The sequence below is a fragment of the Mauremys mutica genome, chromosome 8 (genome assembly GCF_020497125.1).
Source record: "Mauremys mutica isolate MM-2020 ecotype Southern chromosome 8, ASM2049712v1, whole genome shotgun sequence".
NCBI classification, from domain to species: domain Eukaryota; kingdom Metazoa; phylum Chordata; order Testudines; family Geoemydidae; genus Mauremys; species Mauremys mutica.
The window spans coordinates 1705433-1727448 of NC_059079.1; the positions used below are offsets into that span (position 1 = coordinate 1705433).

Here is a 22016-nt window from a genome sequence, read left to right on the forward strand (position 1 = left end):
CTGATAAAGTTTGCAGATGACACAAAAATTCGGGGAGTGGTAAATAGTGAAGAGGACGGGTCATTGATACAGAGAGATCTAGATTTCTCGGTAAGGTGGGCACAAGCAAACAATATGTTTTAATATGGGTAAATGTATACATCAGGGACAAAGAATGTTGGCCATACTTACAGGATGGGGGATTCTATCCTGGGAATCAGTGAGTCTGAAAGATTTTGGGGGGGTCGTGGTGGACAATCAGCTGAACATGAGCTCCCAGTGCAACACTATGGTCAAAAGAGCTAAGGAGTAGAGAGATTATTTTACCTCTATATTTGGCACTAGTGTGTCTAGTTCTGCTGTCCACAATTCAAGAAGGATATTGGTAAATTGGAGAGAGATCAGAGAAGAGCTACCAGAATGATTAAAGGATTAGAAAATGTGCCTTTAGTGATAGATTCAAGGAGCTCAGTCTATTTAGGTTAATGAAGAGAAGATTAAGAGCTAATTACCATTTATATGTACGTGGGAAACACATTTAATAATGGGCTCTTCAATCTAGCAGAGAAATTTATAACACGATTCAGTGGCTTGAAGTTGAAGCTAGACAAATTCAGACCGGAAATAAGGCCTAAACCTTTAACAATGAGTGTAATTAACCTTTGGAACAATTTACCCAGGGTCATGGTGGATTCTCCAGTCGGGCAATTTTTAAAGCAACATTGGATGTTTTTCTAAAAGATTTGCTCTAGGAATTATTTTGAGGTTGTTCTCTGGCCTGTGTTATACAGGAGGTCAGATTAGCTATCATATTGGTTCTTTCTGGTCTTGGAGTCGATTAATCTATGAATAAGGTAAATTTCCTTTGTTGCAGAATAAGTGTATTACTACTTGTTCTGCTTTCAGTGGCATGGAGAACAATTTATCACTGTCCCCTTCATAACTGCCCTTAACCTATTTGAAAACTGTGATCAGGTCCCCCCCTCACCTCACTTGTCTTTTCTCAAGATTAAACATTCTGCCCAGTTTTTTAATCCTTCCTCATAGATAAAGTTTTTTAAACCTTTTATCATTTTTGTTGCTCTCTTCTGGACTCTCTCCAATTCATCAACATATTTCCTAAAGTGTGGCACCCTCTTTGGACGCAGTGCTCCAGCGGAGGCCTCACTAGTGCTGAGTAGAGCAGGACAGTCATCTCCCATGTTTTACATACGACACTCCTGTTAAAAAACGCCAGAATGATATTAGCTTTTTCCACAACTGCATAACATTGTTGGCTCATATTCACTATGTGCAGTACTATCACCTAGCCAGTTATTCCTCATTTTATATATGTGCATTTGATTTTCCTTCCTAAATATAGTGACTTCTCAATTCTTTATTGAATTTCATCTTGTTGATTTCAGACCAATTCTCCAAGGTCATTCTGAATTCTAATCCTGTCCTCCAAAGTGCTAGCAACCCCTCCTAGCTTGATGTAATCCGCAAATTTTATAAGCATATTTTCCATTCCATTATCTAAGTCTTTAGTGATACTGGACCCAGCAATGACTCCTGCGGAACCCACTTAGATATCTCCTCCCAATTTGAGAGAAAACCTTGATAATTACTCTTTGATCTTTCAACCAATTTTGCACTCACCTTATAGTGATTTCATGTAGATCATATTTCCCTAGTTTGCTTATGAGAATGTCATGTGGGACTGTGTCAAAAGCTTTACTAAAATCAAGATCTATCACATCTACTTCTTTCCCCCATCCCCCCTAGGTCAGTAATCCAGTAAAAGAATAGGGTTACTGGCCAGTCCTGCATCATAGAATCATAGAATCTCAGGGTTGGAAGGGACCTCAGGAGGTCATCTAGTCCAACCCCCTGCTCAAAGCAGGACCAAACCCAACTAAATCATCCCAGCCAGGGCTTTGTCAAGCCTGACCTTAAAAACCTCTAAGGAAGGAGATTCCACTACCTCCCTAGGTAACCCATTCCAGTTCTTCACCACCCTACTAGTGAAAAAGTTTTTCCTAATATCCAACCTAAACCTCCCCCTCTGCAACTTGAGACCATTACTCCTTGTTCCGTCATCTTCTACCACTGAGAACAGTCTAGATCCATCCTCTTTGGAACCCCCTTTCAGGTAGTTGAAAGTAGCTATCAAATCCCCCCTCATTCTTCTCTTCTGCAGACTAAACAATCCCAGTTCCCTCAGCCTCTCCTCATAAGTCTTGTGCTCCAGCCCCCTAATCATTTTTGTTGCCCTCCACTGGACTCTCTCCAATTTATCCACATCCTTCTTGTAGTGTGGGGCCCAAAACTGGACACAGTACTCCAAATGAGGCCTCACCAGTGCTGAGTAGAGGGGAATGATCACATCCCTCGATCTGCTGGAAATGCCCCTACTTATACAACCCAAAATGCCATTAACCTTCTTGGCAACAAGGGCACACTGTTGACTCATATTCAGCTTTTCGTCCACCGTAACCCCTAGGTTCTTTTCTGCAGAACTGCTGTCCAGCCATTCGGTCCGTAGTCTGTAACAGTGCATGGGATTCTTCCGTCCTAAGTGCAGGACTCTGCACTTGTCCTTGTTGAACCTCATCATATTTCTTTTGGCCCAATCCTCTAATTTGTCTAAGTCCCTCTGTATCCTATCCCTACCCTCCAGTGTATCAACCACTCCTCCCAGTTTAGTGTCATCTGCAAACTTGCTAAGGGTGCAGTCCATACCATCCTCCAGATCGTTAATGAAGATATTGAATAAAACCGGCCCCAGCACCGACCCTTGGGGCACTCCACTTGATACCGGCTGCCAACCAGACATGGAACCATTGATCACTACCCGTTGAGCCCGAGGTCATTTCAGCTCAAAACTCCTATTTACAGACACTTTTAATTTGGGGGGGGGTCCTTAATGGAGTGTTCGCAAACTTGCAGATAGGTGGCAATGCAGGTTGGTCATGGAGAAGGGGGAAATCTTACTTCTGAACCATGTTGAAGTCTTCACTACTGCAAGTTATACTTGAATTTGTAAACTAGATTGACTCCCCTGGTTTGGACTGAAATGACAGCCTGCAGATGAGAAGACCAATTGTGGAACATTTTGAAGGCGCTAATTTTGGTATGGTTAATTAGCATTCTGTGTACTCCCTGGGTGCACTTTGTGCATTGAATTAATGCAGCTCTGTGTTTACTGTCATGTATTTGTTCCCATGTCCTCCCCTCAGCGTGATGGTAAGGAGAGTTATTTCTCTGAAAGAACAACAATTGCGGCTATAGCGTCTTATGTAGGAGGGTGAAGGAAATGTAAAAGGACGATAATTCTGGTGCGAAGGTCAAACCTCTGCCTGCAGATACTTAGGAGACTCGTGTTAAAGGAAAAGGCAAATCGTTCCCATTTCAGTCTAAAGGAGAAGCATCTCTTGAGGGCACTGCAGGTGAAATAGCAAAGCCCATGCCAGTGACAATCACTGCATTTTCCAGCAGTGTTATCTGTTGTGTGTCATATTGAAGCTACCTGTTGTTAGCATTAATAATTGTATGCAAAAATGAACATTAATGCAGCTAGATGTATGGCAGATATTTAATAACCTGAGTAATTTTAGGTAAATTTTTCAAAAGTGCCTAAAACTTGTGTGTCAGAATGAAAATATTAATGGAAAATGTTACATGTGAGCAGTGTTGCTTAGTCAATGTTAAAAAGCTGAACATTGGAATCTCTTGGCTTTTGTGTGGTTGTATTCTCAGCTTAGTGCAATACTATATTAATGTTAGTTTAAAAAAAAAATTAAAAGGGAAGAGACTGTGACCAACAAAACAACAACTCAAAAATCCTTCACTGCATCTTCCCTAAAAACCCTTCACTAAGCAGTTCTAGCTTAAAGGTGCCAGGAAAAAATGAATAGAAAATACTTTCATAAGCTGAGAGAATTTTTGCTATCTCGAACCATTCATACCTTTGAAAGCACTGAAATGCTTTTCTCCAAACCTGTATTGTTTCCAATGATCACAAACTCTGTAAAATAAACTAAGCTTGAGGTCTGTAGATTCAAACCATCATTTTCAAAGTTGGATGCCTATAAATTAAGTAATCCAGATCCATAGTTTAGGCATGTGAATAAACAATTGACTGATTTTTCATAGGTACTTCAGACAATTAGAGCTGCATGAGTCAGTACCTCTGAGCACAAGACTATTTTAGTTAGGTGCCTAAAAAATGGATTTAGACTGCTTGCCACTAGGAATCCATGGTTGAAAACGTTGCCCTCCATCATTGCTGAGCAGGAATGCACAACATTCTATTTGGCACATTTGGAAAAAATGTCTTTCAACTCCAGCAGGCATTACTCAGAAGTGACTTGACTGAGTATGTGCTAAAGCTTTCTAAAATAAGTCCCCTTTGGGATGAAAGCTATTACGGATCAATTCAGCTCAAAAGACGTTTGAAAAGGCTGTGTGACAGGTATCGAGGCCCTCCCTGGTCACTAGCAATGAGGGGCTTCACGCAGCTCTCCCCCCTCCTTTCCTTGCACAGGTGCTGGGGAAGATAATGAGGTAAGGCTGGGGTCTCCTGCAGGCTCATCAGCTTCCACAGGAAGAAGGCGGACATCTCCATGAAGGTAGCTTCTTGGGAAACAGGAGTGTGAATTAGAGGTGTGTCTTTGGCCTGTGTGCAATGGGTTGTGTAGATTGGTCAGTATGTAGAGTATGTGATAATGTATTGAGGGTAAGCAGGTTTTATGGGAGTTCAGAGAAAGTGCTATGGGGTGCGCCAAAGATTTAGGAAATGGGATGGTTGGGGATTCAGCTGGTGGCAAAATGTGGAAGTGTGTGAACCTTAACTCCGAATTTCTCCACGTGTAATACAGTGTTTCCCCCACCCTAATTCTGTCTTAACAAAATGTCTTGTTTGGGTGTTTCATGGTCATAATAGAGCTTACCAGTGGCAGTGTTGGCTCCACATGCTGGGTCCATGTGCTCTGAAGATCCCCTGGGTCTCAAAAGGCTCCAGCAACAGTCTCAGCCTCTGACCTCTTGAGCACACTTCCTAGGCACAGACTCTGCCTGGTGCCACCTCTAGGAATGGAACCCTGTGATCCAACTGCCCTGGGTCCCCAGGATAAGTGCTGATCCCTCAGTTGCTCCAGCACATCTTCCCCAGACCTCTATCCTTGTGGGTTCTCGGATTTACAGTTTAACCCTTCAGTGACTTGACAGTTGAAGCAAGTAGGACACAGATGTTGCAGAGTAATTTCTAAACCAATCTTTGTTTACTCACAAACAGAGCAAAGGAGATACATAGATGTAGGCAAAATAAGAGACATCTGTGATCAGCTCCCTCCCTCAGAGTCCTCACTACTCCTGAGTGTTCTTTAGGTTTGGGTTGGTGCCTTCGGAGTCCCAGGTTCTTTCTGCTGGATGCTATTTCACCAGCCTCAGGCTTCTCTGACTCCTACAGCAAGCTTCCTTCAGCTGATTCAGGTCTGTGGTTACATTTTGTTCCCAGAACTTCCCAAAATCTCTTTTAAAAGCCAGTTCCAATACCTTGTTTCTTGGATTCTTCTTTTCTGCTGGGGATTTTCTACTGCTTCTACATCTCCACCTTCAGGCAACCTGGACAGAACTGGTTTCATCTGTGCTATGGCCATCCCATTGTCCTAAGGTTCTCCAGTTTGAATGGCAGGATTTTCAGGTTAATGATTTAGTTGTTCCTGATCTGGAAGATACATGACGCCAGCTCTGGTAGCAAATGGGTGATTCAGTATATACAGCAGTTTCATAAAATCAGTCGGAATTTATAAGTTTCAGATAGACAAATTTCCCAAATATCACAGGGAATATAAGTGTTTATATCTGAATTTTGCCCACCAAGGGTTCCATGAATGTTGGAAGTACATTAAATATGGCAGATGTATGTATGTTCTTTGTGGGTTGAGTTGGGTACTCCAACTACCTACCTTTTGAATCAGCAGGCGGTCTGCTCTAAACGACTTGCTGGTTGGATGGATTTTGCAACTCCTGAGGGCTTTGCCTACAGGATGACCCTTCTGAGGTCATATTGGGATCTCTATTGGGATTTGCCATGCTTTTCGGTGGATTTGTTCCTTATTGCTTTATGCACAATGCTATGAATTCCTGTCCCTGATTTATAATGAAGGATTGAACACTGGGCTGCTTCTCCTTCTGTGATACAATTCTGTACCATCTCGTGCGTCTCCTGCTGAAAGCCTCCAGTAATGAAAATACTAGTTCAGTGTGGAGAAGATTTTGGTTGAACTCAAGGACATAGAAGAATGAACATAAGACCTTTTCATTCGGCCAACAATTTACAGGCTTTTTTTATTCTAACAACCAGTTACCTAATTATCACCTCCCCAAACTCCAATTTTTTCTTACACCCCACTCCCTGGCTGCCACCAGGAAGTGTAACAGTTCACAGACATGTGATTTGAATTAAACTACTGCCGTGCCCCATGTTTTTGTTCTTTCAAGGATATTTCATGGGGCGGGTAAAGCTTTCTATTTCTGTCTGCTATCTATCTAAACTGATCTCTTGCTTTGTGCCTTTGCCAGTCCAATAGGCTGGATGCTCAAATGATGTTAAAATGAAACTCTCATATCAGAGAAGTGGGAAAACAATTACCTCCTCTATTAGTCTCCAGAAATATCATGCTTTTATCCTGGTTGACCCCACAGCTAGGTACAAGGTTTTGAAGTGAGGTCATGTGCTCTGAGCTGTGCCCTTTCGGAATGTAATCGCTCCTGTGCCAATTGCTGAATGAGTCATAAAAAGGCTGTTGAGAACTAAAAGAGAAGCTGGTGGATTTCTGAACTCTGCTAAGATAATTCTAGGACAAAACTGAGGGCGTTTAAAGCTTTTTATTACCCCTATTCCCCAGCTTTGTTGCTACTGCAACTCAATCCTGACCTGCAGCACCCCAGCTATTCCAGTCCTGGATCTCTTTTCAGTAGACACAGTTCCAGATTGTGTGATGTATTCTGATGTAAGCTTATTTATAAGTGCCTCCGAGGCCACCTCTGTTAGAATTAGAAGGTGCTGAGCTATCTGAGTAAATCTGATGCATGGAGTGCATCTGAAGAAGTGGGTTTTTTACCTATGAAAGCTTATGCCCAAATAAATCTGTTAGTCTTTAAGGTGCCACCGGACTCCTTGTTTTTTGTGTGGATTCAGACTAACACGGCTACCCCCTGATACTTGAGTAAATCTGAGGTGTTTATACAGTTATTATGAAGCAGGAAAACTAAACCATAAAATAGAGAAAATCACTTTTTTGTCAACTAATTCCTCCCTCTTCCTCAACTCAATCAAAGGGGAATAATCAGTAGCCTGTAATAATAGCTCCTAGGCAACAGCAATCGAGAGTATTTTCTTTTAAAACAAATGGTATTCACATTGTAAGGGCACCCTCAGTTCAAAGTCCGAGGGTTGGGAATGTATAGCTTAACACATTGGTTGAGTGCCCCTTAGGTGCTTTCTGATGGGGACAGATGCCCACTAGGAACTGGATTAAGGTACCCCACAGCTTTTACTTGTGATAGGTGCCAGGCTTGACCTGGGGTCTCCAGAGGTGAACGTCTCTAGCCCATGACTCCAATGTACCTCAAGTTCTACTTGTCCTAATATTAGCTCATTTGAATAGCTCCCATGAAAATCAAATGCCATTTTTCTATCTTGAAATCTCATCACTGTGAGCTGGTTGGTTGAGAACTGCCAGAATTTGTCAGACATGTAGGTCTAGCAATCCATTGTTTCTGAGACTTGTACAGGGGAGGAACTTGACTAGTCTGATCTGAACGTTCCTCGTTATGTAGGGAGTAAGCAGGGCAGGTGCTGACCAGTGTACAAAGAATCCATGAGGAGGACTAAAGGAAGCCTTTGCTTTCTTCTCTAAGAGTTCTCTTTCACCTCTTTGCTCTCACCTTTCACTGACCTTCGCAACATTCCCTGGCATTCGCTTTAAACACTGGTGAAGAACTGCAGTAACTACACAGTGTCTTGGGGAGTAAGACGTAGAGGCAGGACTGAGGGACCCTTCCCTTTTTACATTCTCAAAGTAGCTACAGAAGGTAAATTAAAAAAAAGTTGTACTTGAATTTTAAGTAAAATTGGGCTCTTTTGTAACTGTGTGTATGTGCCTGGGGGGAGAGGGAAATTATCTGTTCTCCTGTTCAGAACTTGTCTCTTTCATGGTACAGGAGGAACACTTGCAGGTACTGAGTGGCAGGAACTTTGTAACCTGACCTCCTGCCTCTCGTCTTTCCAAGTCCCTGTGGTAGGAACAACTTCAGCGAAGAGCAGCAGAAGCTCCCTAAAAGTGAGGGGGGGCACTGGCGCCTGAACTGGGGCCATGTCTCTCCTTTCCCCGAGGCCCTGCCCTTGTGCCTCCCCTCCCCCCTGAGGCACCCTGTCCCCCTCCCCTCCGTCGCTCGCCCTTATGGCCGGTTAAAAGTGAAAGGGCATAGTCCTCCCAGATTTAAAAGTGATGGAGCCGTGGCCCCTCTTTGGGGGGCGCGTGTTCCAGCGCCCCCCAAAGCACTGCCAGAAGAGGAGGTTTTGGGCTGAACTGATACAGTCACCACAACAGCATAGCTTTCATTCAACAGTTCTGTGAGGGCTGAAGAATGAAGGGACTGAGCGGCTAACGAAAATATGCAATCTCTCATTAAGTTTCTGTACAGGAGGACTTGAAGTAGCAAATGTGTTCCCTAAATTTAAAGAGAGACAATAGAAGATGGTACTGGGCACTACAGATCAATTAGTCATACTTCAATTAAAAATAGAATTATAAAACACTTGGATGGTCATGAGATGATAGCAATAAATGAACAGAGGTTCTATAAAGGAAAATTGTACCACTCTAATCTGCTAGAAGTTTGAGCGTGTTAGCATTGGTCTGTCTCTTGGTCTTACCCAGACTTACAGTCAATCAGCATTTGACTTGTCATCTGCTCTCAGACTTCTCCTTCGTGCCCTCTCTTCCTGTCTTCCGTGATACGGTTATTGATTCTCTCCGTAGATTCTTAGATTCCAAGGCCAGAAGGGCCACTGTGATCATCCAGTCAGACCTGCTGTGTAACGCAGGCCAGAGAACTTCCTTGAAATAAATCCTGTTCAAACTAGGGCAGATCTTTTAGAAAAAATCTAATTTTGATTTAAAATCGCCAGTGATGAAAAATCCACCATAGCTCTTGTGCTCAGTTCCAATGGTTAATTATTCTCACTATTAACAGTTTACACCTTATTTCCAGTCTGAATTTCTCTATCTTTAACATCCAACCACTGGATTTTGTTATATCTTTATCTGGTAGGTTGAAGAGCCCATTATCAAATATTTGTGCCTGTAACAGGATGCTGGCCTAAGAGGCACTGAACCAGCCCCTGTTAGCTCAGAACCTGCTAGCACAGCTCCCATGCAGGGGAACTGGCTGGAGCTGGCAGGTGTGGCTCATTAAGGGAGCCTGAGAGTAATCACCTGTGAGCCTGCTGGGGCGAAGGCCTATAAAGCTGGCAGGAAGGAAGTGGAAAGGCGGTAGGGGAACAGGAGGAGTGAGGACCTGCTGCTCCTAGCTAGCAACAGGAACTAGCTGTCCCCCGGGTGGCTACCTAACGCCTATTGAATTGTACAGAGTTGTATGTAGATGGTGATGGGAACGAACACAGGGAATAAAAGGACACTGGGGTTTGCAAAGTAAGAGATCTCCGGCTGATTTGTACCATGAGCGATGAAGCGCTCGTCTACAGTGCCCCATTAGGTACCTAGAGATTGTGATTATCATCCCGTAACTTTTTCTCTGCTAAAATAGATTCAAAAGGAGCTTAATCTATTTAGCACTATAAATTATGCTTTCTAATCCTTTAGGCGTTATTGTGGCTCATCTGAGCCCTCTTCAGTTTGTCAGTATCCTTTTGAATTGTGAGCACCAGAACTGGACACAGTACTCAAGCAGCAGTTGTACCAATGCCAAATGCAGAAGTAAAGACCCCTCCTAAGGGGATCGTTTCTCGAAGACCAGCCTCTTGTTCTGCACTTTGCTTCCTGCAGCCCTTCATTCAGACCTGAAGCAAGGGCGCTTCACACAGCATTCCACTCACCCAGGCTAAACCAGAGCTCTGGATCTCCCTTGCCCCATTCTCCATCACTCTGGAGAACACCACTATTCTGCCTGTCACTCAGGCCCATAACCTGGGTGTCATCTTCAACTCAGGGTATGTCTGCTCAGTGACTAGACACCTGCAGCTGGCTCCGGGGCTCAAATTGTGGGGCTGTTTCATTGCTATGTAGACTTCTGGGCTCTGTCTGGAGTCCGAGCTCTGTGAGCCTCCCACCTCACAGGGTCCTAGAGCCCAGGCTCCAACTTAAGCCAAGAAGTCTATGCAGCAATGAAACAGCCCTGCAAGCCCACATTGGCTGGCACGGGCCAACCAAGGCTTTTTCTTTGCTGTGTGGACCTCTCTCTAGGTCCCCGCGTCCAGGCTATCTCTGAATCTTGCCAGTTCTTTCTGCAGAACACCTCTAAGATATGGTTTATCCTGTCCATCGACACAGCTAAAACCCTCATCCAGGCTGTTCTCACTTTTTGAGTACTGCAACAGGCTTGACTCTGGCCCTGACAAATGCAATCTGCCCCGCTCACCTCCATTTGAAATGCTACTGCAAAGATCTGTCTCCTCGCCCCTCATTTGGAGCACCTCATCCCCCCACCGGCTCCCCCTTCTCCATTGTATCAAACAAACTACTAGTCTGCACTTTTAAGCCCCCTTATGCCTGTCTCCACACTATCATCTTTCCTTCATTGTCGAGATGTGGAGTCCTGCCTTGGATCAGTAGTGATGCCAACCTTCATCATCCACTTGTTAAATGTTCAAATAAGCACCTTTGTGCTTTCTCCCTGCTGCGCCTGATGCTTGGGAGGAGCTGCCCACAAATACCTGCAAAGCTGTCCCCTTCAAACTCTCCTTTGCTATGATGCCTACAAAAAACTGGGTAGTGATTAGGCTGGCTCGTGCAGTGAGACCACTGTCCCTCATATTGACCAATATCGACTCTCTGTTTCCTTGTACCTCCCTGTCTGTCTGTATCCACCTGTTGTCTCTTGTCTTATATTTAGATTGTCAGCTCTCTAGGGCAGGGACTGAATGTTTGTTCTGTGTTTGTACAGCTCAGAGCATAATGGGGACCTGGGCCATGCCAAGGCTCCTAGTGCTACGATAATAAAAATAACAGTATATAAAGGAGAACTAGTTGATATAACTTATGTGGTCTTTCAAAAAACCTCTGACAAAGTCCCTCAAAACAAACATAATAGCCATTGTATGAGAGGGGAAGCACTGTCATAGGTTAGAAATGGGTGAAGATACTGAACTTACAGAGGGAATAAAGAGTCAGTTTTCAAGATGACAAAAAGCTAACAGTAGGCATCCAGGTTCTGTACCGAGGCTGGTGCTCGATACACTTGTTAAGGACCTGTATGAGGGGATTGAATGGGGATGTGGCAAAATCTGTGTATGATGCAAAATTATTTAGGGTAGTTAAGGCTAGAGAAGATGGTGAGGCGCTTCAGAGCAACCTAACAAATCTACCTGACTGGATAGCAAAATGGCAGATGAAACTCTCTGTTGACAAATGCAATGGGAAGAACAATTTGAATGTCTCATGTACTCTCCTGGGTTCTATATTAACTGTAACCACTCAGGGAAAAGATTTGAGCATCTTTGTGGCTATCTCAAGGAAAACGTGTGCTCAACACTCTGTGATGGTCAGCAAAGTAAACACAATATTAGGGTTCATAAAGAATGGGGTAAGAGATACTGGAAATGTTTTGCCATTGTTCTCAACTAATGGTATACGCTCCCCTGCAGCATGTGCCGAAAGGATAAATGTCACTCTTATTTACCCTCTCTCATCATAGAACAAGGAGATCTGCAACTGAATTGAAAAGCAACATTTTAAAAACTGGTTAAAGAAATGCTTTTTTACCTAATTAACCTGTGGAATTCAGTGCCACAGTATATCACTGAGGCTAAGAGCTGAACAGGATATAAAAAATGAGACCATCCACAGATACCTTAGATAGGAAAAAAGAGGAATATAATATATACCCTCCCGCTTCGGGGCATTTGTCAGTTACTAATTGGGGAGAGTTCTAAAGAAATGTCCTCCATGAGTGGTGTATTCCACAATTGTTCAGTACAGCGTTTTTCACATACATCTGAAGCATTTGTTACTAGCCCTTGTTTTAGATGAATCGCTGGCCTATTCTGATACCACTTGTGTTATGTTTCTAAGTAACACATGTTCCACTGTCATGTAGGTGGATCAACACACATGGCTGTGCACATCTCATAGGAAATGTTTTTTCGAACCTTGACCTAGTCTGATTTTAACTGTGTGGTTAAGTGATTCCAGCTCCTAGCACAGCACTATGTCAGCACTTCCCATATGGTTCTTGGTCTTAGGTCATTTTTGCTGTACCAAAGACCAGGTAACCAGATACAAATATGTGCATTTTACTGGGCTTCCCACAAAATCAGAGACAATTGTGGGTACACAAGACACTCCTGCCCCCGTTCCTGTGCGTGTGCGCGCATGCACAGACACTCCAAACCTGGTCATCTACTGGTGTTGAGATTACCTTGTTGGGACCGTGGAATTACACTACTAGACTGGTTCATAGCTACCAGTGAGACACTTTTTCTCTCTCCTTCCTGTGTCTCAGACTTGTTCATATGCCAGCTCTGTGACAGCTGCTGACATTGCTACAGAGACAGTTTTCCTACTGAGGTTTGTTCCCACGCTAGCTGTGGGTCAGGGGAGGGCCTGATCTTGTAGCTATTTGTCATTTGTAACTGCATGTGCTCCCCATTTCCATGTGAAAAATTTGCATTCAAAAAGCCACATTTTACTTCTCATGGTGCTGGACAACCTTGTCGAGATCCAGTCAGAGCTGCTGATGGAAGACATGGTTGCTTTTTCCACCCCTTCCTGTTCAGAACATCGTGTTCTAGGGACCTCCTGGCATTGTGTTCTTTACAAAGCAGAAGCACGATTCCCTTGACTTCCTTTCGTTGTTGGCATTCCCCGGAGCGTGTCGTGTTTTGTACAGCTCTGATGAAATGGCAATGCCATTTTAAACCTTTATGTTCAATTGTTTACAACTTCCTCAAAATCATTACCTTTCGGGCTAACATTTTTCATGCTTGGTCTGGAGCCAGAAGTAGAGGTTTTTGTGGGGAAAGAAGGCTTAATAGCAATTGGTTCAGTGGGTTTGAAAAGCATGTAGTAGTTTGTTTCAAAAGTTCTCAAAATTTCAACTTCTCTTTGGATTATTGAAAACCAACTTCCCCAGAGTTCTGAGTGACTTCAGGTGTGCTGTGATGTGTCTGAAGAAACTAGATTTTATTTAATGGTCCCAATTAGTATTCAAGACTCGCCATTTTTGAATTGCATGCAGAACTTAGTTTTACACTAACTTCAGAAAGAGGCACCAGGCTGCAGTGTACAGCAGAAGCAGATGTTGGCTATCTGCATTTCTTAAGGTCCATCACCATAGGATTTAGGTTGTTCTGACTAAGACAAGGGAGATTTTCTGACACGGAGACCTTGAGGTATTTCGCTACATGATTCATGTCTTCTACAGACTCTGGACACTTCACTTGGTGCGAGTGGTGCTCTTTGGCTTTTAACTACAACAGTAACTCTTGGTCACACTTGAGGTTTGTCGTCTGTGCAACATTTGAAAACTTTTTAATATAGCTAATTGTACCTCCTGGCTAGGTAGGCTGTGAGCTCTTTTAAACAGGGACTGTCTACTACTCTGCATTTGTGTAGTGCCTAGGCCTTAGGCACTAGTGTAATAAACATAGCTAATAATAATATTAGCTACAGTTATGGTTTTCCTTTTATTCAGAATTACTATTCTCAATTGCTTACAGAGCTACAGTATAAGTAGGAATTCCAGATTTAATTAATAAAACTTGACTGGATCTTAAGAGCATGTGTTTTGTTGTTGTTCGTTGCTTTTAGCCCAGCCAGTATCAGAAGGTTTGTTGATTTGATCCACCTGAAGCCTGACATCTAGCACTTGAGAAACAATCATTGTTTTCTGCAAAACAGAATGACAGCTGAAGAATGTCACTGTGGAAAAATACCAGGGAAGGTCAGAACCCTTCACCACATGCATACCTAGAAGGAGGCATGTAAACAAGTGACCTCATTTTCAGAGGCCTGAGGACCTGAAGCTCCCATTGAATTCAGTGAGAAAGACAAGTGTTCAGAACCTTTGAAAATCAGACTACTTTATTTATGCATTTAGGTACCTAAGATTAGGCACTGATGTTCTGACAAATGTTGGCCTGTTAACTTGAAAGTTTTAATTCCATTGTTTCTGGACATCATTGCCAAGCACACTCAATCTGCAACTCAGCTGAAAACAGAGGGTGGGAAACAAGGGTGGAAGGGAGGGATTGGTACGACTTGTGCTTAGCCTGATCATTATAGGTCTTAATAGGAAATGTGAAATAAGGTGAGATGTTACTCAGGTGTTTGCTCGTGTCATGGGTCAGTCTGGAGCCAGTTTGAACTGTTGTGCAAGTGAGCACCTGTAAACATCCATAGGAAGCAGTTCATTTAGCTATTGAATACGAATATAGTAGTGCTATTTTGCTAACTAATGACTATCTGCACCCTTTTCCCCCCAAAGTATCCAGGGCTAGTCAGCTGAACCAGTCCCTTTCATCCTTTCAGTTCAGCCAGGAAAATTGAGTGGCCCGAGTGATTGGATTATGTTGTGTATTTTAGCCCTTTTAGTGCAATGCGCAAATACGGAAAAATTGTTTTTAGAGAGAGACATTTTTGGAAAGGATTTCCAAGGACTCTCTTAAAATACACTATGGAATTTTGTTATGGCTTTGAGCTATAAATGAATTTCACTTTTTTTTTAAAGTTGTTTTTTACTACCATTTTGTATTACCCCTTCTAACATATATTCTCACAAGATAAAAATATTGTAAAAGATAGCTGGGGAGTTTAATGATGGTTAATGTTGCCTGAGTATTTCCAGTATAGCCCCCCTATTTTTATTCACCAATACCGTCCCAAAGCATTCCATTGTAGGTGTACGGGCGCCCACATGCGTGGCCATCAGAGATTTTTGCCTTGGCGCTATCCGTAGGGCTGGCTGCGTCGCCCCCTTGAGTGCCATGCTCATGCACTGGTATATCAGGTGCTGCCGGCCCTACTCCCTCCCGCGGTGGTCAGTCGGAGTGCCTTCCGGGCTTGTCAGGGGCTGGTGGTTTCTTGTCTTGGACTTTGTGCCTTAAGGCCTTGTATATAGTTATCCTTTGTAGTTAGTGGTAAGTATCTGTTGATTAGTTGTTTATTGTTAGTTAAGGTCCCAGCGGAGACTTTGCCCAAGGCGGGACATGCCCCAGTCTCCAGGTTTCAAGCCCTGTGACTCCTGTAACGGGCCTATACCTGTTAGTGTGTGTGTGTCTCTCTCTCTCTCTCTCTCACACCCACCCACCCACCCACCCACCTGCTGTCTCAAGTGCCTGGGGGAAGCACATGTTAAAGAGATGTGCCGGATTTGTAAAAACTTTCGGCTGCAGAAGGAGCGGGACATCAGCCTTAGAGCTCTCCTTATGGAGTCCGCCCTGCGCCCGCGGCGAATCTCCAAGAACCTCGACATCGGTGTGAAATGCAGCACCGGCACTGGGCTCCGCCCAGCACCGCTCTTCGTCACCGGTACTGAAAATGAGGGCGAAGAAGCATGGTTCCCGGCACCGGTAAAGAAGGGTCAGGCGATTTTGAGAAAAGAGCCTGTCCCAGCCCACTCGGCCATCCCGGAGCCCCACGGTTGGCCTTCTCCATTTGGAGCTGTTAACCCGGTGAAAGGTGGTCCTCCTGCGAGCAGGACTGGACCAACTCCCCTGCTGGCACCACCGCCTTCGAGAGGCCCTCAGGCATTGAAGGAGTACTGGCCTGCACCCATGCCGCCAGCGCAGCAGGTGCTGCAGTCTTCAGCAAAGGCTCCCTAAGAGGGCAAGCCAGCCAATAAGGCTCCCCAGGGAGCGGTGGAGTGCTGCCGATCCCACGAGACAATGGCACGCTCTCCACCTCTGCGCCACTGGACGCTGGTGCCACTATCAAGATCAGCACAGACTTACCATTGGTGGCCAAGAATTTGGACCTGGAAGTGGGGAAGATGGCTGAGCAGGAGGATTCCTTGTTCAATGTCCTGTCAAGCTTGACCCTTACCTGTGTCCCACTACCAATGCACAGCGGGGTCCTCAAAATTGCCCAGGCCATCTGGCAGACACTTTCCTCCATCCCTCCCACCTCAGAATGGGCTGAAAAGAAAAGAAATACTTTTTCCCAACCAAAAGTTTTGAGTATTTGTATACCTGCCCTTCCCCAGCTTGCTGGTGGTCTCTGCGGCCAATGTAAAAGAAGCAGGGGCACTCCAGCTTGACCCTGAAAAATAAGGAGGCCAAGCGACTGGACTTGTTTAGAAGAAGAATGTTTTCACAGACGATCAGGGTTGGAAGGGACCTCAGGAGGTCATCTAGTCCAACCCCCTGCTCAAAGCAGGACCAATCCCCAGACAGATTTTTGCCCAAGATCCCTAAATGGCCCCCTCAAGGATTCCACAGCAAGTTTACAGTTTCAAGTGGTAAACCACCAAGCCCTTCTGTGCTGTTATAATTTCAACGTCTGGGACTCCCTCCGTAAGTTCAAGGAGTCCCTCCCACAGGATCAGGCCCAGGAGTTTGACACCCTGGAGCAGGAGGGCACCACGACAGCCCGTAGTGCCCTGCAGATGGCATTGGATGTGGCAGGTTTGGCAGGCAGGGTGGTGGCATCCCCGGTGGCGATGAGGCGCAGCACCTGGCTTCAAACCGCTGGCTCTCCCAGGAGAAAGGGAGGGGCCAGATCCTCAGCCCTATGTCAGGAGGTGCTCAGCCTCTGGGACTTCTGTGTGTGGCATGCCATTCATCTAATCGCCACCCACCTAACTGGCTCCAAGAATGTCCTAGCAGATCACTCCAGCAGGACCTTCTCATCTTGCCACAAGTGGTCCTTCCATCCGGAGATGGTTGACATAATCTTCCAAAGGTGGGGACTCCCCAGGTGGACCTGTTCACATCCAGACAGAACAGGAAGTGCCACCAGTTCTGCTCCATCCAGGGTCTGGACAGAGATTCCCTTTCAGATGCCTTCCTCATCCCTTGGTCGGGAGTGCTCATGTACGCCTTTCCGCCAGTGCCGTTAATCCACAGGGCCTGGTGAAAGTCCAACAGGACAGAACAAAAGTCATTTTGTGGCCCCTGCATGGCCCCGCCAACACTGGTTCAGCATGCTGTTAGACATGTCAGCAGCCACCCCTCTTCCGCTGCCTCTTCGACCGGATCAGCTATCGGAGAACCACAGCAACCTGCTGCATATGAGCCTCATTGCGCTGCATCTGATGGCTTGGCTCCTGCATGGCTAAGTGCGGATGAATGGGCGTGTTCAGGCCATGTACAGCAGGTTTTTCTGGGCAGCAGAAAACCCGCAACCAGGGTGACCTACCTAGCAAAATGGAAAAGGTTCGAGTATTGGGCCTTGGAACGGCGCCTTCGGGCCTCGCAGGCCTCGCTGCAGGATGTCCTGGACTACTTGCTTCATCTCAGGCTTCAAGAGTTTTCCCTCTCTTCCATTAAGGTCCAACTGGCAGCCATCTCAGCATTGCATTCCCTGGTCCAGGGAAGGTCTCTCTTCACCCATTCCATGGTGGCACGATTCCTGAAAGGACTGGAGTGCCTCTACCCACACATCTGGGATCCAGTCCCCCCTTGGGACCTGAATCTTGTGCTGTCAAGGCTCATGGGCCCTCCCTTTGAACCCTTGGCTTCCTGCTCTCTTCTGCTTCTCTCTTGGAAGGTTTCTTTCCCTGGTCACTATAACTCGGCCTGTAGGGTGTCTGAGATCAGGGTGCTCACCTTGGAACCGTCCTATATAGTCTTTTTCAAGGACATGGTCCATTTGCGCCCACACTCGGTGTTTCTGCCCAAGGTTGTTTCCCTGTTTCATATTGGCCAGGACATATACTTACCAGTCTTCTGTCTGAAGCCTCATGCATCGGATGAGGAGCACAGGCTTCATATCCTGGACGTCAGGAGCGTGCTGACTTTCTACATAGATAGAATGAAGCCGTTCTGTAAGTGGATGCAGCTGTTTGTGGCAGTGGTGGATAGGATGAAAGGTCGCCCAGTGTCTGCTCAGAGGATCTCGTCCTTGGTCACAGCCTGCATCCACTACTGCTATGAGCTGGCAAAGGTGCCCCTGCCGGTGATTGTGACAGGTCACTCGACTAGGGCACCGGCGTCATCGGCAGCCTTACTCACTCAGGTGCCGATCCAAGAGATCTGTCGGGCTGCGACCTGGTCGTCCAGCCACACATTTGCATCGCATTATGCACTGACCCAGCAAGCTCGAGATGACGCTGGCTTTGGCAGAGCAGTGCTCCAATCTGCAAGACTGTGAACTCCGAGCCCACCTCCAAGGATTCTGCTTGTGAGTCACCTAAAATGGAGTCGACATGAGCAAGCACTCAAAGAAGAAGAAAGTTACCCACCTTTCATAACTGTTGTTCCATTACCTGCCCCTCTGTCGGAGTTGTCGGCAAGAAGGAACCGAGAGGGCGTAAGGCCGGCAGTGCCTGATATACCAGCGCATGAAAGCAGCACTCCAGGGGGCGACACAGCCAGTCCTATGGATACTGCTAAGGCAAAAATCTCCAATGGCCGCGCACATGGGCGTACGCTCACACCTACAATGGAATGGACATGAGCAGCACATCTTGAAGAATAACAGTTACGAAAATGTGAGTAACTTTTTTTCTCCACACGTCTCAAATCTCTGTGTGAAATCTCGTGAGATGTACAGCAGCAGTGGTCAAGGAGCCTATCCACAGCTGACTAATCTGCTGATAAATGCATATTGGGTTTTGATTCGGGGCAGCAAGAGGTTGAAGGATGTTAGTGTAATAACACCAGTGAGTATAGTGGCTGCAAAGGTGAATCAAATTGACTGGCGCCTGCAGTGGAAATGGGACAGGAAAGGTCATCTGGGTTCATGATTTTTGTTTGTTTGTCATGTTAATCAAGTGGAACCTCCATTAGCCAGTAGTTCTCTCCCCGGCCTAATCTTTAAGCTCATCTCACAGGTCTTAGGAAGGTATTTTCACTATAATGTGATGGGGAAAGGACAGCATACCCTTCCTGTTCCCCAAGTTTTATTAACGTGTATAGAATGTGATAACACCATTTCCCCTGGAAATTAGAATCAATTTAAATTGGCGTTGGTGTCCGTCCTACGAGCACAAGGATGTCCAGTTTGGAACTAGCTCTCTGCACCTCCATCTGTGTCTGATAATTTTCCCCACCTTTGGGGTAAACTTGGGCCATTTCTGAAGGGAACGGAAAAGCCATTTGCTCCATTGTTGTGTGGCCTGTCTAACATGGGCACTTTCTTCAGTATCCATTCCTCAGGCCGTATCTCTCAGAGCAGTTCTCAGAAAGAGGTTTTATAAGCTCAGTGTCTTACCCTTGTTTTGTTAAAATATTTGTTTATTTTTTTAAAAATTTATTTAATGTCCCCAAGGATCAAAGGAGAGAGGGTTATATTAAACAGCGCCAATGTTATCTGGCAGATTGGAAAGCATGTTGCTTTACTGATAACTCTGAGTCTGGGGGCTGGAATTAGTAGGGCAGGCAGACAGAGAAATACATGGAACTGGGCACAGGGTCCCTATCTCACATATCAATCACTCTCTGGAACAGCAGGGAGACCTGCTGGCACTGGCGCCTGAGGAGGCTGCTTTTTAAAAACCCTTTCTAAAAAGGCTCACTTTTCACTTGGTGTGTATATTTTTGTCTGCTCGGTCTATCTCTCTCAGCCAAAGGATGGAGGATGCTAAAATCACTGGGGATTCTTATATATGCTCAGAAGGAAAAAAGGTCTCTCTCTGGACTTCAAAACAGCCACAGTTGGCTGACACTAGTGGGTCTTGCAAATGTAATGGAAAGTGGATTTCCTTAGTTGAATAACATCTGGGATATTTTCCTGTCCAAATTGGGATGGATTCAATAATACTTGCTTTATAGTTTCACTGTAACAAAATCATTACATTCTATTATTAATGAATTCTAGTACATGTTTTATAAAATGCTGGCTTGACCATCCTTCAGTTAAATCACCCTGCACCTCACTGTTAAAGGGAACAACCTCATTCTAGGAGCAGGTGAACTATGCACCTTTGATTCACAGAACTGTTTAAAAGTTGCATGTGTGTTCCTTGAACAGCCCTATGCAAGAAGCAGCATGCCCAGGTAAATTCTGTTGGCATTAGGAATTTGTCCAACAGAAACCATTTCTACCCACAATGTTAGTTAGGGTATATTTCGTGTCCTGGATGTCAGAGTATGCCAGTGCTGATCCCAAGCTGGATATCCTTCCTACCCAGTGATTAAAAATAGGGCTGTCACACAAGAGCAAACTGGATAAAAGAAATCACGAGTACAAAGAGAAATGTACTTATCCAGTGTCGTGTGTGTGTGTGGTTTTTTAACCTTTTCCTTTTATTGCAGAATTGTTTTGAGTAGGTCTTTCTCCTTCCCAGCTCAGATTTCCTCCTCCTTTCTGCAGTGAAATCATAATCCTGTGTTTAACATCAGTTGACTACCATGGCAATAACTGATGTCATAAAAACAGCTTTATGAAATGGGGGTGGAAGCCTCCTGAGTTATACACAAATTGACTTGATAGTTAGCAAAAATGCTAACTAAGAAACGTCATAGTTGGAGTATCCATGTGATCCTCATTGCATGTTCATTTATGCAGTGGCCTGACAAACTGAATGAACTACCTTCTTTCCCCTGCCGTGGTCCTTCTGGGTTTAATTGCCTGCTTACCTTGAGTGCTGTTGGTGGGCAGCCTTGCTAGTGGCCTCTCTACACCAGTTTCTGCAGCTCTTCTCTTCTGTCACTTGCATTCTTCTGGCCCCCTTCCTGTGCTCCACTTACATCTCCTCCACAGGCTCTGTTTCTCTGTAACACCTTTAAAATGACTGTCAACCCAAGGTGGTTTGTTTTGTTTTGTTTTAGAACGGCAAGTTGGGTTCTTTTAATATGCCTTCTGGTCTGTGAGCCTTTAGCTCTTGGGGTACCTCGCCAAGCTTTTCTTGCAATCATGAGGCCTAGAAGCTTTCTTTCACAAAATAACTTGACACTGGGAACCAGGGCCTCAAAAAAAGCACCAAATATTGTGATAAAATTATGAGAGTTGGCATCATTTCTCTTAGTATCTTGGTGCAGTTTGTTGCCTTTTACGTCCTTGGTTTCACCCCCCACAAATAGAATTTCTGGTGTACTCAGATCCTTCTATGGCACTCCTCACTGTGGTACCTGAGTCTAAACAGTCCTCTTCCAGACAAGTCTTTCCACTATAAAAATAAGTCAACATTAACACCGCTTCTACCACAGAACCCCTACCACTAAAAACATCTTAATACAACACCCCTCCAACCCTACCCCCAGCAGCTCTCTGACCCTGAAAAGGGGAGCAGTATCAGAGACTTCTTGAAATCCACTAGCGATTTAGAGTCTGCTATTGATTCGTATGTGGAAGTAACTCATACTGTGGTGTTGGTCAGCAGCATAGAATCCCAAAATAGACCATACAGTAGGAGTAGGATGGGAGCAAAGAACTCCCAGGCAGTGAATGCAGTTTAGCATTTATTTTCCAAGAAACCTCCAGTGCAGTTCAGGACAGTCGCACGCAATCACTGCAGCAGTGGCAGGTAGTGAAGAGATGGCTGAAGCAGTTGGACAGGGAAAGGCTTTCATGTCCACATTTGTCTCTGCATACAGGGTGAAGAGCACTGAGATAATCTTGTAAAAACCTTTGACTCTGCACAAGGATAGTCACTGTTTTAACTGGCCAGAGTACTTCTGAAATACGCTTAGTAAATTGGACAGGGTT

At 45.0% G+C, this 22016-nt stretch overlaps 1 protein-coding gene and 1 long non-coding RNA gene across 2 annotated transcripts in view; one reads left to right on the forward strand and one right to left on the reverse strand.

Annotated features, from left to right (window-relative positions):
* The window catches only part of ST3GAL3 (ST3 beta-galactoside alpha-2,3-sialyltransferase 3), a 364281-nt gene that overhangs the window by 198102 nt on the left and 144163 nt on the right, over nucleotides 1–22016 (forward strand). The gene's annotated exons all lie outside the window — the stretch shown is intronic.
* On the reverse strand, nucleotides 15114–18242 carry LOC123375347. Its single transcript, XR_006581410.1, has 3 exons — nucleotides 18088–18242; nucleotides 16251–16342; nucleotides 15114–15354 (listed from the first exon to the last, which is right to left on the reverse strand). It is a non-coding gene; the product is annotated as an uncharacterized LOC123375347 (long non-coding RNA).